The 19,736-nt window shown below is 39.4% G+C and overlaps 1 non-coding gene and 3 pseudogenes across 1 annotated transcript; 2 read left to right on the top strand and 2 right to left on the bottom strand.

The window, feature by feature from the left end:
- Positions 1 to 5,909: 5,909 nt before the first annotated feature.
- Pias2-ps1 (protein inhibitor of activated STAT, 2, pseudogene 1) lies at positions 5,910 to 19,511 on the bottom strand (annotated as a pseudogene).
- On the top strand, positions 7,146 to 7,238 carry Olr739-ps (olfactory receptor pseudogene 739; annotated as a pseudogene).
- On the bottom strand, positions 15,309 to 15,415 carry Rnu6-886 (RNA, U6 small nuclear 886). The gene has a single exon (XR_005502991.1). It is a non-coding gene; the product is annotated as a U6 spliceosomal RNA (small nuclear RNA).
- Olr738-ps (olfactory receptor pseudogene 738) lies at positions 15,622 to 16,143 on the top strand (annotated as a pseudogene).
- Positions 19,512 to 19,736: the final 225 nt, after the last annotated feature.

Raw genomic sequence — 19,736 nt, 5'->3', positions numbered from 1 at the left:
CCTCCAGCATCATGATCAAATATGATTTCGAAACTAGATCTTGCTTTTCTGGTGTGTTTGGATATTCCATGTTTATTTTGGTGGGAGAATTGGGCTCCGCGATGATGCCATGTAGTCTTGGTTTCTGTTGCTTGGGTTCCTGCGCTTGCCTCTCGCCATCAGATTATCTCTAGTGTTACTTTGTTCTGCTATTTCTGACAGTGGCTAGACTGTCCTATAAGCCTGTGTTTCAGGAGTGCTGTAGACCTGTTTTCCTGTTTCCTTTCAGCCAGTTATGGGGACAGAGTGTTCTGCTTTCGGGCGTGTAGTTTTTCCTCTCTACAGGTCTTCAGCTGTTCCTGTGGGCCTGTGTCTTGAGTTCACCATGCAGGTCTCTTGCAGCAGAAAAGTAGGTCTTACCTGTGGTCCCGAGGCTCAAGTTTGTCTGCGGGTTGCTGCCCACGAGCTCTCTGCGGCGGACTCAACCAGGAAGATATGCGCTGCCCCTTCCGGGAGCTTCTGTGCACTAGGGTTCCAGATGGCGTTTGGTGTTTTCCTCTGGCGTCCGAGATGTGTGTGCAGAGTGCAGTCTCTTCTGGTTTCCCAGGCGTGTCTTCCTCTCAGAAGGTTTAGCTCTCCCTCCCACGGGATTTGGGTGCAGAGAACTGTTTATCCAGTCTGTTTCCTTCAGGTTCTGGCGGTGTCTCAGGCGCAGGGGTCCTGCCGCTCCTGGGCCCTCCCCTACGGGAACCCAGAGGCTTTATACAGTTTCCTCTTGGGCCACGGATGTGGGCAGGGGTGGGCAGTGTTGGTGGTCTCCTCCGCTCTGCAGCCTCGGGAGTGCCCACCTGACCAGGCGGTGAGGTCTCTCTCCCACGGGGTTTGGGAGCAGAGAGCGGGCCGGGATCCACGGGTATATTTTGAACACTTATGTGTTCATCTTCTCCTCAGTCTCTGAAACTCATTAGGCTAATACAATGGTCTATCAGGCAGAATTTGAGGTACATATTCTTTAACTTCTGTGAACAACATTTTATGATTAAATTAAATTATTCAATACCATGATGAAACTCATATGATTACTCTAGACCTTTAATCAGATAATATGCATACTAACTTTTTAGGAAGGAACTTAGTCCTCAATAAATATTAACTATATCATCATTATGCTGGCCATTAATTTTGTTTTGTATGATAACTGCATCTTCACAACTGAACTTTCTGTTATGGAGTTCTGCTCAGAATAGGTCTTAATTCCACTGCAGACCAACACTACTTGGAATTTCATTCACATTTGTTTGAATGTATTTTTTGGGGGGAGGGAGGTGATGATAAACATGTTTTAGAATCCAATTAATTTCAAATGTGTATCTTAGGGATTAGTTGGTTTTTTGTTAAATGATTATTGACTATAGTATAGCTCCTAGATTATATTTTATGCTGAATATTTTATGCTTCGTTAAGGTGTAATTTCAAAATATTAGATCCTGAACTAAATAGAGTGGAGAGACCTTCCATTTCTCTTGATGCCTTATGCTCAGTAGGCTAGGTATTTAGGATGCTGGGCATCATAACATCCTTCACTTCTGTGAGGGTTTTGTTTTTGCAGTGGAAACTATGGGTAGAATTTCATCAGTGACTCCTGAGATATTGGGAACACACACACACACCACACACACACACACACACACACACACACACACACACACGTATCTTTAATTAACAGAAATGTGAGCAATCTACTAGTATTTGAGAGGTCGGAGTTGTTGATTTTGTCAAAGTATTAAAACCCAGACCCAGAAAGACAAACATGTTACGCACTCACTTATAAGTGGATATTAGTGGTTAAGTAAATGATAATCATATTATGGTCCACAGATCCAGAGAGGAGAAGTAATAAGGATGACTCTAAGGGATACACATGGATGTCCCTGGGAGGGGGAAATACAATAGATTTTGCAGGTGGACTAGGGGCTGTGGGAAAAGGGTGCAAGAGGGATCAGGTGGTTGGGGAGAAATGGAGATGTAGAATATGGGAAGAGAAGACTGGAACTGAAAAGTATCTGAGGGGCAGTGTGGAAGTGGTGTTCAGTAGAAATTCCTTAGAATCTATGAAGGTAACACTAGTAACTTCCAACCTAGTCACCAAACCTTTGACCTATAATCTGCCCTACCTGCAAGATGTGTAGGGGCCAATAGAGGAATAGAACTTGTGGAAACAACCAGCTAATGATTTGTCTAATATGAGTTCCATGCCGGGAGAGGAAGGCCATGCCTGACACTCCCTGATGACAAGGAACTGGAGGCATTGTCTACTGCCCACTGCAGAAAGATTTTATGACCATGGTTGAAATCAGCTCATCTGTCAGTATAAACATAAACACAAACTTGATAAACACAAACAAACATTAAGAAAGTAGTTTGACAATATGGCCATTTAGCAATAGCAATAACAATAATAACAATAACAACAATTATAATAATTTCTACCCTAGGGTCTATGACCTTCCCAGATATAGGCTTTTGACCAGTCATGAATGCCCTCCTGTGAAGAGGCCTGAAATCCATCCAGAGACCAGGTGGTTATTCTATAACTGTTGTGTCCCTACTGTTCCAGTGGGCATGTAGTTCCTGGTGTGTCAGTACTATAGCATGTATGTCCAGTACTGAGAAAGATCACTGATGCCTTTTCTCATCAGCATCCTGCATAGTATCTTTTGGCCCCATGAAAAGCTGAGCAGCTGGAAGGAAGTTCCACAGTTGGCTTTAGATTGATTTTTCTATGTCTGAATTCTAAAATTTGTTAAGTATTTGTTAAGCGATGGATGAGTGAATGGATCAACAAACGGCATCTCTTTCAGAAGAAATTCCTGCTATATTCCATGATTGCACCACTGTTGTTGTCGCAGGGAAAGAGCCACAAAGAGTCTATGTGTTTTTATACACAAACAGTACACACAAATACATGAATGGGACTTTTGAGGAGTACAGCAATGATAGCCAAGGTGAACTCTTATTAAAGCAAGAAATGTAGACAACGAGGAATAGGGAGGGGGCATGGGATGGCATAACTGAAGGTGAACAGTGAATTCAGTGCTGATCAGTCCAGTGTCCAACAGTCGTCTCTTCTTCCCTTACTCACGTGCGATTAATTTTCTTTTTTTAAATGGGCGCTGATTTTTATTTTTAAGATGAAAATAATGTAGGAAATAAATTATGATTTTCCATAGAACTGGAGACAAATTTGCAAGAAAAAAGTTGCTGAAGTATTTTTTTCCTTTTAAATAAGCAAAGGCAACTTAAAAAATTTTTATGAAAACCAACCTTAATTACAAACACAAATGCAACTAATGAATATCTTTATTTGCAAAAGACAAAGTGTCCAGGACTGATTGAAGACACATGAGAAGTCAAAATAGGCTATCTAACTCCCTTCAACATGACTGTTTAAAATTCAACACCTTCCTTCAAACTCATTCCTACTACTCTAATGGAAGCTTGTTTGATATAAGGGTTATGACAGGCTGGATCACACTCATTACCCCTTACCTAAGCATCATGTGTGCATCAGTGTTCTAAAACAGACCTATCTCACTTGCCTTTACAATTGTCCTAGAACAGAGGCCAAGTATTGATACTTTCGAGGCAGAAAGAAGTCAGAAAGCTAGCTAGTAAAAGCCGTTGTCATGAGTAGAGTTCTGTGCAGCAGCTACACTGCCTGGAATTAATAATGCAAGGAAACCCTTCAGTGTCTATGTGGGGGGGGGGGGGAGGAGATGCAAACCAGGTTGGCCAAATGACTGTAAACATTAGCCACTGCTCCCTGGGTGTAGATATCTCAGATAACAGGAGGTGGCTGCCATCTAAGTAACAACAAGATGACTTCTTTATTCTAGTCTATCTGGTTAAACAGTTATCTGCATTACAGAGACTCTGCTTATCAGGATCTTCATAAAATGTGACATTAAGGAAAGAATGTCTTTGCAACAACCATGTAAATACAGAGTCAAATGCAGAAAGAAAAGTACAGACCTTCAAAGATAGCTGCAAAGTGACCCCAATTTGATATTAAACACATCTATTTCAAAGGCGCCAGTCATCTAAAGTGACTCTTTAGATGTGAACTGTTGACGAGCTAATTGACACAGGTAGTACAACTACAAAAGCAGAGGCATGTTATGAGAGCTAAGGAAATAATGTCTACTCCAACCTTCAGTACTTAAAGGACTTCAGTGATCCTTTGAGACTCTACTGGGTAAACAGATTGCACCACTTCTTTATAGACACATCATACCACAGAAGCCAGGTTATTTTTTCTGGTTACATAGGCAACAGAAACTGCATCTGTACCTAAAGCAGCACAACGTAACATCCTAGAGGAAGGAATCTTTATCTGGACGAGCTAAGGTCAAGCAAGCCAGGGGCCACAATGCAGTGCCCGCTGTGGTCACAGGGGCTGGCTTTGCTTTCCATATCTTTGATGTCTCTGAAGCCCTACCAAAAGAAAAGATCATCAAAATGAGAAGCTGAAGGCCGAGTAGGAACAGTGTGGACAACTACATGGACATTTATACAAAAGGTGCACAAAGGCCATGAAAGCTTGAGAAAATAAAACCCCAGCCAGGGAAAAGCCAGCACAATAGAACCTCACCAATGCTGAAGTGGGGACCATGTCCCTGGAGTAGAAGTAGAATCATTATGTTAAAACACATTTGATAAATTAAGAGTAGCCACTTAAAAAAAAAGCTTTAAGTTGATATAGCAAAGGCAGAGAACACTAGGCATCAGGAAAATACTAAATTCTAGAAAACTAAAAATTAAGGAACCTAAAGGAAGCAAGTGATAAGTGCACCTGGCACCTGGCATAGCCACATGAGTGGTGTGTTTTAAAGGCAGCATCAAGTGGGACTTTGGGGACTTGTCCTCGTTTCATTTCAAATATACTCGTGTGTGTGTGTGTGTGTGTGTGTGTGTGTGTGTGTGTGTGTGTTTTCACAAAAGACTTTTAGGAAAATGAGATCTAATACTACCCTCTATCATTTACCATTGACTTTTCTTTAAACTTGAAAGTCACTGCTGAAATTGAAATTACATTGGTAAGGATTATGATCAGAGACCTTAAATATAATTTGTGTATTAGTGCCATTAAATGTGAAGAGTTCCAACCAAGACAGTATACTGTATTATCCTATAAGATATACGAAATCAGTTAAATTCTTAGGAGGAAATCAGTTATTTCCACCTCTCCTAAGTATGTTCTGGTGTTTCCCAACATTAAATATTTCTGAACACTGTAACGAAAATCGTACCAGCATTCTAACCACATCTTAACTCCAGCACATTTTACTCAAAGGGTTGACTTTCCAGAAAAAAAAGTCTCAAAACTGTAGAAAATTCTACAAGAATGTACAGTAACCCAAAATAACACTTTATATCAGAACAAAATCTGGGCAGTATTCTTGAACATAATCATTATAAAGGGCAACCAAATCCACACTTCACTCCACACACATCAGCAAACATCAAAGCGTGAACAACAAGAGGGAAATGCACAGCACAAAGATCATTTGCTTTGATGGGATCATGAAGAACAGAAAACCTGAAGAAGAAAAGTAGAACCCAAATTCTGGCCAGTTATTCAAACTTCATTACTTCAACAAAATAGAACAAATCTCCATAAAAAGTAATCACTCAGGAAACAAGACTTCTCCCATCTGTTTTTCCTTCATACTGGATTAAACAGAAGTTGCTGTTAGTCTATATCAGTGATTACATCTTTTTTTTTTTTTTGTTCTTTTTTTCGGAGCTGGGGACCGAACCCAGGGCCTTGCGCTTTCTAGGTAAGCGCTCTACCACTGAGCTAAATCCCCAGCCCCCAGTGATTACATCTTTAATTAGAAAAGTTTAACTATTTACATAACTGTAAATTGCTGTTTATTGTAACAACAGGTTGACTGGTGTGTAGAATCCATCCAGCAGTGTAGCAACTGAAGTCAATGGCTCCAGAAGACAGCCGCTTGGATGAAACGTATCCGATGCTCATGGACAGTGTAACGAGAGTCCTCCTTGCATGTCATCTGGTTCCTGCTGGAGTCATCCATGTTCATCTCTGGGGATCAACTGGAATAAGGGAAAGAAAATCCAAACCTGGCAAATCTGATGACGTGCTCGACACTGGCGTGTGGTGGAATGGTACTGAGTAGTCTGTTAATGAAGGTGGAATAGCAGCAGGATCAACTGAAGTCACACTGGGCACCCTTACAGAAGATGGCTGATACATGAGAACCCCTTTGGTTGGACTGCTTTGTGTTTCTGGACATAAAGATGTATTTCCTTTTGGCGGGAGGGTCTTCCTCTTCATCAGAAGAGCTCTCTATTGTTAGATCACTAACACCAATCTTCTTCTTGCTTGCATCACTGGCTACAGTCACTGAACAAGGCTTACTAAAGACACTTGAACTTTCTACTTTTGTACAGGGCTGGCTGGTTACTTTCATAGCTTCTTTCTTAGGTCTCATGGGACACCAGGAACCATCTTCCTGGAATTTGATCTCATCCACATCAGAACAGTCATTGAGAATTTCCATAAAAAGCCCATCTAGTATTAGACTCTCATAGGCAGCCTTTTTGTCGTAAACAAGACAAATCCAGGTGGGCTTCTTCTCATTCACCTGAAGATACAGGGCAGCATCAAAGCACTGCAGATGTGTACACATCACTGCACGGCACGGGATTGTCAGCCTCATTTTTTCCTAAAGGGCACATCGAGGACACTCGAAGACTAGTTGTATCGATTTCACTATCAGGATCTGCAGTAAGTTTTTCTTTAATGAGTGCTCTGGAATGATCAGGATTTCTAATACCTTTCATTTTTAATCTCTGTAATAACATGGCTGATGTAAGCTGTCATACAAGATACACAGACATGGAGTAATTCTTTCCAATTTCAGATGCCCAAGAAATAGAAATCTGATTTGGCACAGCTGAAGACAATCTGACTAAAGGTATAATATTCAGGGGGCGTCCAGGGCGCTTCTGTTTGATCCCATTTTTAGGTGGTGGTGCATAGCCAGGCAGAGGAAAGAGTTTCCCATTTACTTTTATATACAAACTATTGGGATAGTTATCTTCTTGAGGGCAACTGGTTCTACACGGTCATCACACCCATGCTGAACCCTATTATCTGCACCCTGAGAAATGCAGAGGTGAAAAATGCTGTGAGGAAGTTGTGGGGCAAAAAGAACATAGGGATGAAGTAAAGGAGAGCTAATGGATAAAAATGATTTAAAAAATATAGCCTATTGTTGAAATGGATCTGTTTTCTGTGAGACATTAAAAAAAAACAGTAACCAAAAATATAAGGACATCAGATTACTACCTTTGCATTTTTTTCTTAGTATCTCAAAACTGCATGGTATCCTAGCATTGTATGCAAGCACAGCACTGAGCCTCCTCTCTGAGATCTTATGAAACTTGATAATCTTCCTGATACCCACTTCTATCATGGCTTGAAAAATTTGAATATTCAAGCCCAGTAAAAATGTAAAGCCCATTAAAAATTTGTAGTTTTAGGTCAGTCCTGAAGACATACATACAAGTAACAGTGTATGAACTGAACAGGTTATATGTAGGAATATGTATGTATATATATATGCACATGATAACAATTTAGTGAAAAAAGGGGTTATGAATTTGAAGGAGAGTGGGAAAAAGTAAATGGAGAGTTTAGTGGAAGGAAGGAAAAAGGAGAAATTTTGTTACTAAAGTAAGAAAAACTGTATTTTAAATGATACTTGGTAACATACAATTATGGGTATGGTATAATATCTCAATACATGTATGAAATGTGGAGTAATCTATCTGATCAGGGTAATTGGCATGTCTATTACCTTGATCACATCATTTCTCATGTTGGAAAAATTCTTCAATCTCTCTACTACATATTTTGAAGCATTTAATTAACTGTTGACACTATTAGTTATAAAGTAAAATATTAGGACATATTCTTTTTTTTTTATTAACTTGAGTATTTCTTACATTTCGAGTGTTATTCCCTTTCCCGGTTTCCGGGCAAACATCCCCCTATTCCCTCCCCCTCCCCTTCTCTATGGGTGTTCCCCTCCACATCCTCTCCCCATTGTCGCCTTCCCCCCAACAATCTAGTTCACTGGGCGTTCAGTCTTAGCAGGACCCAGGGCTTCCCCTTCCACTGGTGCTCTTATTAGGATATTCATTGCTTCCTATGAGGTCAGAGTCCAGGGTCAGTCCATGTATAGTCTTTGGGTAGTGGCTTAGTCCCTGGAAGCTCTGGTTGCTTGGCATAGTTGTTCATAAGGGGTCTCGAGCCCCTTCAAGCTCTTCCAGTTCTTTCTCTGATTCCTTCAATGGGGTCCTATTCTCAGTTCAGTGGTTTGCTGCTGGCATTCGCCTCTGTATTTGCTGTATTCTGGCTGTGTCTCTCAGGAGAGATCTACATCCGGCTCCTGTCAGCCTGCTCTTCTTTGCTTCATCCATCTTGTCTAATTGGGTGGCTGTATATGTATGGGCCACATGTGGGGCAGGCTCTGAATGGGTGTTCCTTCTGTGTCTGTTTTAATCTTTTCCTCTCTCTTCCCTGCCAAGGGTATTCTTGTTCCCCTTTTAAAGAAGGAGTGAAGCATTCACATTTTGATCATCCGTCTTGAGTTTCATTTGTTCTAGGCATCTAGGGTAATACAAGCATTTGGGCTAATAGCCACTTATCAATGAGTGCATACCATGTGTGTTTTTCTGTAATTGGGTTACCTCACTCAGGATGATATTTTCCAGTTCCAACCATTTGCCTACGAAATTCATAAAGTCATTGTTTTTGATAGCTGAGTAATATTCCATTGTGTAGATGTACCACATTTTCTGTATCCATTCCTCTGTTGAAGGGCATCTGGGTTCTTTCTAGCTTCTGGCTATTATAAATAAGGCTGCGATGAGCATAGTGGAGCACGTGTCTTTTTTATATGTTGGGGCATCTTTTGGGTATATGCCCAAGAGGTATAGCTGGATCCTCAGGCAGTTCAATGTCCAATTTTCTGAGGAACCTCCAGACTGATTTCCAGAATGGTTGTACCAGTCTGCAATCCCACCAACAATGGAGGAGTGTTCCTCTTTCTCCGCATCCTCGCCAGCATCTGTTGTCACCTGAGTTTTTGATCTTAGCCATTCTCACTGGTGTGAGGTGAAATCTCAGGGTTGTTTTGATTTGCATTTCCCTTATGACTAAAGATGTTGAACATTTCTTTAGGTGTTTCTCAGCCATTCGGCATTCCTCAGCTGTGAATTCTTTGTTTAGCTCTGAACCCCATTTTTAATAGGGTTATTTGTTTCCCTGCGGTCTAACTTCTTGAGTTCTTTGTATATTTTGGATATAAGGCCTCTATCTGTTGTAGGATTGGTAAAGATCTTTTCCCAATCTGTTGGTTGCCGTTTTGTCCTAACCACAGTGTCCTTTGCCTTACAGAAGCTTTGCAGTTTTATGAGATCCCATTTGTCGATTCTTGATCTTAGAGCATAAGCCATTGGTGTTTTGTTCAGGAAATTTTTTCCAGTGCCCATGTGTTCCAGATGCTTCCCTAGTTTTTCTTCTATTAGTTTGAGTGTGTCTGGTTTGATGTGGAGGTCCTTGATCCACTTGGACTTAAGCTTTGTAGAGGGTGATAAGCATGGATCGATCTGCATTCTTCTACATTTTGCCCTCCAGTTGAACCAGCACCATTTGCTGAAAATGCTATCTTTTTTCCATTGGATGGTTTTGGCTCCTTTGTCAAAAATCAAGTGACCATAGGTGTGTGGGTTCATTTCTGGGTCTTCAATTCTATTCCATTGGTCTATCTGTCTGTCTCTGTACCAATACCATGCAGTTTTTATCACTATTGCTCTGTAATACTGCTTGAGTTCAGGGATAGTGATTCCCCCTGAAGTCCTTTTATTGTTGAGGATAGCTTTAGCTATCCTGGGTTTTTTGTTATTCCAGATGAATTTGCAAATTGTTCTGTCTAACTCTTTGAAGAATTGGATTGGTATTTTGATGGGGATTGCATTGAATCTGTAGATTGCTTTTGGTAAAATGGCCATTTTTACTATATTAATCCTGCCAATCCATGAGCATGGGAGATCTTTCCATCTTCTGAGGTCTTCTTCAATTTCTTTCCTCAGTGTCTTGAAGTTCTTATTGTACAGATCTTTTACTTGCTTGGTTAAAGTCACACCGAGGTACTTTATATTATTTGGGTCTATTATGAAGGGTGTCGTTTCCCTAACTTCTTTCTTGGCTTGTTTCTCTTTTGTATAGAGGAAGGCAACTGATTTATTTGAGTTAATTTTATACCCAGCCACTTTGCTGAAGTTGTTTATTAGCTTTAGTAGTTCTCTGGTGGAACTTTTGGGATCACTTAAATATACTATCATGTCATCTGCAAATAGTGATATTTTGACCTCTTCTTTTCCGATCTGTATCCCTTTGATCTCCTTTTGTTGTCTGATTGCTCTGGCTAGAACTTCAAGAACTATATTGAATAAGTAGGGAGAGAGTGGGCAGCCTTGTCTAGTCCCTGATTTTAGTGGGATTGCTTCAAGTTTCTCTCCATTTAGTTTAATGTTAGCAACTGGTTTGCTGTATATGGCTTTTACTATGTTTAGGTATGGGCCTTGAATTCCTATTCTTTCCAGGACTTTTATCATGAAGGGGTGTTGAATTTTGTCAAATGCTTTCTCAGCATCTAATGAAATGATGATGTGGTTCTGTTCTTTCAGTTTGTTTATATAATGGATCACGTTGATGGTTTTCCGTATATTAAACCATCCCTGCATGCCTGGGATGAAGCCTACTTGATCATGGTGGATGATTGTTTTGATGTGCTCTTGAATTCGGTTTGCCAGAATTTTATTGAGCATTTTTGCATCGATATTCATAAAGGAAATTGGTCTGAAGTTCTCTTTCTTTGTTGTGTCTTTGTGTGGTTTAGGTATAAGAGTAATTGTGGCTTCCTAGAAGGAATTCGGTAGGGCTCTATCTGTTTCAATTTTGTGGAATAGTTTGGATAATATTGGTATGAGGTCTTCTATGGAGGTTTGATAGAATTCTGCACTAAACCCGTCTGGACCTGGGCTCTTTTTGGTTGGGAGACCTTTAATGACTGCTTCTATTTCCTTAGGAGTTATGGGGTTGTTTAACTGGTTTATCTGTTCTTGATTTAACTTCGATACCTGGTATCTGTCTAGGAACTTGTCCATTTCCTGAAGATTTTCAAATTTTGTTGAATATAGGTTTTTATAGTAAGATCTGATGATTTTTTGAATTTCCTCTGAATCTGTCGTTATGTCTCCCTTTTCATTTCTGATTTTGTTAATTTGGACGCACTCTCTGTGTCCTCTCATTAGTCTGGCTAAGGGTTTATCTATCTTGTTGATTTTCTCAAAGAACCAACTTTTGGTTCTGTTGATTCTTTCTATGGTCCTTTTTGTTTCTACTTGGTTGATTTCAGCTCTGAGTTTGATTATTTCCTGCCTTCTACTCCTCCTGGGTGTATTTGCTTCTTTTTGTTCTAGAGCTTTTAGGTGTGCTGTGAAGCTGCTGACATATGCTCTTTCCTGTTTCTTTCTGCAGGCACTCAGCGCTATGAGTTTTCCTCTTAGCACAGCTTTCATTGTGTCCCATACGTTTGAGTATGTTGTATCTTCATTTTCATTAAATTCTAAAAAGTCTTTAATTTCTTTCTTTATTTCTTCCTTGACCAGGTTATCATTGAGTAGAGCATTGTTCAATTTCCACGTATATGTGGGCATTCTTCCCTTATTTTTATTGAAGACTAGTTTTAGGCCGTGGTGGTCTGATAGCACGCATGGGATTATTTCTATCTTTCTGTACCTGTTGAGGCCTGTTTTTTGACCAATTATATGGTCAATTTTGGAGAAAGTACCATGAGGAGCTGAGAAGAAGGTATATCCTTTTGCTTTAGGATAGAATGTTCTATAAATATCCGTTAAGTCCATTTGGCTCATGACTTCTCTTAGTCTGTCGACATCACTGTTTAATTTCTGTTTCCATGATCTGTCCATTGATGAGAGTGGGGTGTTGAAATCTCCCACTATTATTGTGTGAGGTGCAATGTGTGTTTTGAGCTTTAGTAAGGTTTCTTTTACGTATGTAGGTGCCCTTGTATTTGGGGCATAGATATTTAGGATTGAGAGTTCATCTTGGTGGATTTTTCCTTTGATGAATATGAAGTGTCCTTCCTTATCTTTTTTGATGACTTTTAGTTGGAAATTGATTTTATTTGATATTAGAATGGCTACTCCAGCTTGCTTCTTCTGACCATTTGCTTGGAAAGTTGTTTTCCAGCCTTTCATTCTGAGGTAGTGTCTGTCTTTGTCTCTGAGGTGTGTTTCCTGTAGGCAGCAGAATGCAGGGTCCTCGTTGCGTATCCAGTTTGTTAATCTATGTCTTTTTATTGGGGAGTTGAGGCCATTGATATTGAGAGATATTAAGGAATAGTGATTATTGTTTCCCTTTATATTCATATTTGGATGTGAGGTTATGTTTTTGTGCTTTCATTCTCTTTGTTTTGTTGCCAAGACGATTAGTTTCTTGCTTCTTCTAGGGTATAGCTTGCCTCCTTATGTTGGGCTTTACCATTTATTATCCTTTGTAGTGCTGGATTTGTAGAAAGATATTGTGTAAATTTGGTTTTGTCATGGAATATCTTGGTTTCTCCATCAATGTTAAATGAGAGTTTTGCTGGATACAGTAACCTGGGCTGGCATTTGTGTTCTCTTAGGGTCTGTATGACATCAGTCCAGGATCTTCTGGCCTTCATAGTTTCTGGCGAGAAGTCTGGTGTGATTCTGATAGGTCTCCCTTTATATGTTACTTGTCTTTTTTCCCTTACTGCTTTTAATATTCTTTCTTTATTTTGTGCGTTTGGTGTTTTGACAATTATGTGACGGGAGGTGTTTCTTTTCTGGTCCAATCTATTTGGAGTTCTGTAGGCTTCTTGTATGTCTATGGGTATCTCTTTTTTTAGGTTAGGGAAGTTTTCTTCTATGATTTTGTTGAAGATATTTACTGGTCCTTTGAGCTGGGAGTCTTCACTCTCTTCTATACCTATTATCCTTAGGTTTGATCTTCTCATTGAGTCCTGGATTTCCTGTATGTTTTGGACCAGTAGCTTTTTCTGCTTTACATTATCTTTGACAGTTGAGTCAATGATTTCTATGGAATCTTCTGCTCCTGAGATTCTCTCTTCCATCTCTTGAATTCTGTTGGTGAAGCTTGTATCTACAGCTCCTTGTCTCTTCTTTTGGTTTTCTATATCCAGGGTTGTTTCCATGTGTTCTTTCTTGATTGCTTCTATTTCCATTTTTAATTCCTTCAACTGTTTGATTGTGTTTTCCTGGAATTCTTTCAGGGATTTTTGCGATTCCTCTCTGAAGGCTTCTACTTGTTTATTAATGTTTTCCTGTGTTTCCCTAAGTGTGTTCATGTCTTTCTTGAAGTCCTCCAGCATCATGATCAAATATGATTTTGAAACTAGATCTTGCTTTTCTTGTGTGTTTGGATATTCCATGTTTGTTTTGGTGGGAGAATTGGGCTCCGATGATGGCATGTAGTCTTGGTTTTTGTTGCTTGGGTTCCTGCGCTTGCCTCTCGCCATCAGATTATCTCTAGTGTTACTTTGTTCTGCTATTTCTGACAGTGGCTAGACTGTCCTATAAGCCTGTGTGTCAGGAGTGCTGTAGACCTGTTTTCCTCTCTTTCAGTCAGTTATGGGGACAGTGTGTTCTGCTTTCGGGCGTGTAGTTTTTCCTCTCTACAGGTCTTCAGCTGTTCCTGTGGACCTGTGTCTTGAGTTCACCAGGCAGCTTTCTTGCAGCAGAAAATTTGGTCTTACCTGTGGTCCCGAGGCTCAGGTTCGCTCGTGGGGTGCTGCCCAGGGGCTCTCTGCAGCGGCAGCAACCAGGAAGACCTGTGCCGCCCCTTCTGGGAGCTTCAGTGCACCAGGGTTCCAGATGGTCTTTGGCCTTTTCCTCTGGTGTCCGAGATGTGTGTAGGGAGCAGTCTCTTCTGGTTTCCCAGGTTGTCTGCCTCTCTGAAGGTTTAGCTCTCCCTCCCATGGGATTTGGGTGCAGAGAACTGTTTATCAGGTCTGTTTCTTTCAGGTTCCGGCGGTGTCTCATGCAGGTGTCCTGCCGCTCCTGGGCCCTCCCCCACGGGAGCCCAGAGGCCTTATACAGTTTAATCTTGGGCCAGGGATGTGGGCAGGGGTGAGCAGTGTTGGTGGTCTCTTCCGCTCTTCAGCCTCAGGAGTGCCCACCTGACCAGGCGGTTGGGTCTCTCTCTCTCACCGGGTCTGGGAGCAGAGAGCTGCTGCGGGTCGGGATCCGAGGGTGTGGGGGTAATCTCCTACTATTATTGTTTGAGGTGCAATGTGTTCTTTGAGCTTTAGTATGGTTTCTTTTATGTATGTAGATGCCCTTGTATTTGGAGCATAGATATTTAGGATTGAGAGTTCATCCTGGTGGATTTTTTCTTTGATGAATATGAAGTGTCTTTCCTTATCTTTTTTTGATGATTTTTGGTTGAAAATCGATTTTATTCAATATTAGAATGGCTACTCCAGCTTGCTTCTTCAGACCATTTGCTTTGAAAGTTATTTTCCAGTCTTTTACTCTGAGGTAGTGTCTGTTTTTGTCTCTGAGGTGTGTTTCCTGTAGGCAGTAGAATGCTGGGTCCTCATTGCGTATCCAGTTTGTTAATCTGTTTCTTTTATTGGGGATTGAGTCCATTGATGTTGAGAGATATTAAGGAATAGTGATTGTTGCTTCCTGTTATATTCGTATTTGGATGTGTGATTATGTTTGTGTGCTTTTTTTCTCTTTGTTTTGTTGCAGGACGATTAGTTTCTTGCTTTTTCTAGTGCGTAGCTTGCCTCCTTATGTTCGGCTTTACCATTTATTATCCTTTGTAGGCTGTATTTGTAGAAAGATATTTTGTAAATATGGTTTTGTCATGGAATATCTTGGTTTCTCCATCTATGTTAATTGAGAGTTTTACTGGATACAGTAACCTAGGCTGGCATTTGTGTTCTCTTAGGGTCTGTATGACATCTGTCCGGGATCTTCTGGCTTTCATAGTTTCTGGTGAGAAGTCTGTGCATTTGGTGTTTTGACTATTATTTGACAGGAGGATTTTCTTTTCTGGTCCAATCTATTTGGAGTTCTGTAGGATTCTTATATATTTATGAGCATCTCTCTATAGGTTAGTGAAGTTTTCTTCTATGATTTTGTTGAAGATATTTAAAAATATGGAATACTTCATGAATTTGCATGACATCCTTGCCCAGGGTCCATGCTAATCTTCTCTGTATCGTTCCAATTTTAGTATATGTGCTCCGGAAGTGAGAACCCTTGTTTGATTTTTAAGTGAGCATTACTTTTGATATTTTATGGTGATTATGGTAAGTATGAATTATTGGTGAGACATACATTCATCTGTATTAATATGTTATACAATAGAAAATTGATACTCTTGATACATAGAAGAAAGAAAGAAAGAATATAGGTGAAGAACCCAAAATTGAACTCTGTGGTTATGGGCTAGTATTCATTTATATGGCTTTCTACTTCCTAATGATAACTAAGTAAACTGAAATACCATGAAAAGTTAGAGTACTATGTTGAATTCTGAATTATTGTCTGTTGGCTAAAGGAATGATTAATAAGTGGGTTGTTTTTTCTAACGTCCTGTACATGTTGTAAACTGGTGCTCCAATGTTTTATTTTAGGATGTTCACTGCCTGATGTCCACTATCCCTCTACTGAACCCATGACAAGGGCAAATAACATGACTTAATTGATCATCACCTGGCTTTTCCAGATATTTGTCTTCCATTTCTTGGGGTGGCTGAGATATTTTTGCTTGTGGTAATGGCCTGTGACTGCTATGTGGCCACCTGCAAACCTCTTCATTACATGAACATCATGAGTCGTCAAATGTGCCACACGCTGGTGGCTGTTTCTTGGCTGGGGGGCTTCTTACATTCTATAATTCAGGTTCTTATCACTATTCAGCTGCCTTTCTGTGGTCCCAATGTGATTGACCACTACTTCTGTGACCTCCAGCAAATAAATTTATGCATAAAACTTAACACCAAGTGGATCAAGGACCTCAATATGAAAAAAGATGCACTGATCCTGATAGAAGAGAAAGTGGATAATACCCTTGAATGCATTGGCATAGAAGACAGCTTTCTGGATAGAACACTGTTAGTGCAGACTCTAAGGTGGAACCCCAAGAAACTGAAAAACTTTTGTAAAGCAAAGACAAAGTGGCAGCCTACAGAATGGGAAAAGATTTTTACCCACTGTACATCTGACTAGGACAAATAACCAAAATGTATAAAGAACTCTAGAAATTATGGTATCCAAAACCCAAATTATTCAATTTAAAAATAGTGTACAGATTTAAACAGAGAATTCTCAACAGAGGAAATTCAAATGACTGAGAAACACTAAGAAATGTTCAACATCCTTAGTCATCAGGGAAATGCAAATCAAATCTATTTTCGGATCTCATCTTATAATTGTCAGAAGAGCCAAGATCAATAACACAAGCTCATGCTGACAAGGATGTGAAGCAAGGGGAACACTTACCCATGGCTTATGGAACTACAAACTTGTATAGCAAATCTGGAAGTCAATATGGCTGTTCCTTATAAAGATGGGAATCCATCTACTGTAGGATCCAGCTATACCACTCTTGGGAATATTCCCAAACAATGCTACATCCTACTACAAAGACACATGCTCAACGATATTCATTGCTGTTCTATTAATAATAGCCAGAAAATCAAAACAACCTAGATGTCCCTCAACAGAAAAATGGATAATGAAAACATGGGGCATCTACACGATGGGATATTACTTAACTGTTAAAAAGTACATCATGAAATTTGTATGGAAATCTAATGGAACTAGAAAAAAACCATCCTTTCTTAGTAGAGAGATGGAACATCTGTGATGTAACTAAAGCATAGATTTTTTTCTCTTTTTCATCTTTATATGTGCTGGTTGAAGCTGTATATCAATAGTGGCTTTAATGACAGCACAGAATACTCTTCCTTCTTCTGGTGCCTCCACTTTTTCTTTTTCATGGATGAATGTTCACAAGTGGTCATCAATTCCCCAGGAAGTTACCACTTGCCCTGCCTAGGATGACTTATTTCCATTTCCTATATAGCAAACCTTAGAGTTCTACTTTAAAACTATCTCCTCTGTGAAATGTTTCCTGACCACTTTTCTTCTGGAGTAGAATTAAGTTTCCAAAACATTCATGCTATCATTGTTCTGTCAAGGTGTATTTTCCTCTCAAACCATAAGCTCTCAAAGTAGAGGACTATTCATTGTCTCTTCCTTGTCTCTTTCTGTGAATATCATAACTGATACTTTATAAATACTTGGTAAATGAACAATTCCTGAAGCTGATAAGCAATGCTGTAACATCAACTCTTACAGTTTTTTTCTTGAATATTTAGTGGGGAGCAGTACATCTTATCTGTATAAAATTTTAACAGAGCTCTGGCTCTTAATTCCTTACAATGTTTCAATTACCTGCTAGCTGCAGTCAGAAATTCAAGGCATCTAACTTCTGTGAATAATAGTTTTTGCCTACATTTAGTAAGGAAAATGGTAGGAAGATATTCATGTGATTATTTTCATTATTCAATATGATAATATACATAAAAATGTGTATTTTTTGAATATGTGTGTGTGAGTATGCATGGCTGTGTTTACTAGTATCTGTATGGCAGAAGTCAAGCTCAGATACTGTTTCACAGGTATTGATCACGCTGGCTTTTTGAAAAAGAGTCTTTTGTCTGGTGCATGATGATTATGTTAATCTGGCTGGCTAGTGAGCCATAGGTACTTCCCTGACCCTGTCCAACCCAGATCTTATAAGCACTCCACTATCTACTTGTGTTCCTGTTGTTGAACTCAGATCCTCATACTTATAATTAAGTACTTTACTGAAATATCTCCTCAGCCCATATGTAAAACATTAAGAGAAGAGCATGAATCAGAGGAAAGGTAACTCTATAATGTTACCATCACTGCCACCACCATCATCATTAGAGCTGGGCATTAATTTTGTGTGATGACTGTACCCAAGTCTGTTGGTCTTTCTGTCCTGTAGAGCTTCTTAGACTACTCTTGATTCCTTTCTTGCAGATTTGAAGTGCTATTTGAAAGTTTGAGGCTTTTGGTGGGGAGTATGTCATTGAAGTAATAAGTAATAAGTAATATCTATATCTTTATGTATATATCTCTATGTGTAATTGCCTCTCTGTTATATATTATGCTAAATTCTTATAATATTTCTTAGTGCACATTTGAAGTTTTTGGCTCAGAACTGAACACAGAGAAGGTACACCCTGGTCTCTTGATACATTGCTTACATTATACATGTTAGCCTCTAGGAAGTTGACTGAGATAGAGTTTTTCATTCTCTTACAGGTTAGGTTTCTTTAGTTAGAGCTACACATAGGACTTCATCAGTGACTCGTGAGTGGCTGGGGACTGCACAGCTTGATAAAGTCTGTTGTAGTAGAACTATCAACTTTTTCAGAAGTTATTGTACCTACTGAGGATTGCGGGTCTACTGAGAGCTCATTATTCTCTTTGTTCTATACTCACTGGGAGAAAACCACAGAGATTAAAGCAAAATATTTTCCCATTGTTTTTAAATTATTTCTTTTACTTTTGAGATTATAAAATAATTACTTTATTTTCACTTTCATCCTCTCCCCGCAAGCACTCCTATACATGCCTCCTGATATCTAACAAATTAATGGACCACTTTTCATTAATTGTTGTTATAGTCATATATACACATACATATTCTTAAACACAACCTACCCAGTCTGTATAGCATCACTTCCATGTATGTTTTCAGGGCTGACCATTTGCTAAAGAATTAAAAACATTGTGCAAAAAGCTCAATTGAAGAAATATGTCAGTCTAATTATATCATCTCAGCATTGTAATCTCTCACTGATCTGTTACATTAAACTATAAATAACATGCAATTTCTTTGCAAGGAAAATTGCAGAATGGAGGGATCTTCTCTGTGCACCTAGTTTTATGTTCTTTTCCTATTGAGTGTTTGGCTCTTTAAGTTTTGGCCATACAAAAAAGATACACAAAAAAGAGACAATTAATGATCTAGAATTGTGAAGTACAGAGATAGAAAGTCCAGCACTGACTGGAGGTAATCTAATGTGGTTAAATTATAATTAACTTAATGTTATATTTAACTTATATTAATGGCCACTGAAATATGTACCAGGAATCTAATGGCCTTTTTGTTTACTTCTGATTCAAACCTGTGACTACCTTTTGGGTCCGGGTGGGACAATTCCTTTTCCAGGACTCCAGAGGTTCATTGAAGAGCCTTTAATCTCAGGCTCTTCATTTATCAGTTCTTCTAACTCAGGTTTACCCATTTACTGTCTTACCACTGCATGGTGGTACCATCACAGCCCCTGACAGAGATGCCAGTGTGATCACTGATCTATGTCTCATTACTACATGACTATTACAGATGAATGTATGCAAATGATGTAACCTGCAATAAGACACATGTTAATGGCTCAAACTGCTTGCTCTCCCCAGACTTCTTGCTTGAATCTTAATTCATATGCCCAACTTTAGCTATTGTGAGTAGTGCA

Source organism: Rattus norvegicus, chromosome 3 (assembly GCF_036323735.1).
Source record: "Rattus norvegicus strain BN/NHsdMcwi chromosome 3, GRCr8, whole genome shotgun sequence".
Lineage (NCBI taxonomy): Eukaryota > Metazoa > Chordata > Mammalia > Rodentia > Muridae > Rattus > Rattus norvegicus.
This window is presented reverse-complemented; position numbering and strand designations above follow the sequence as displayed.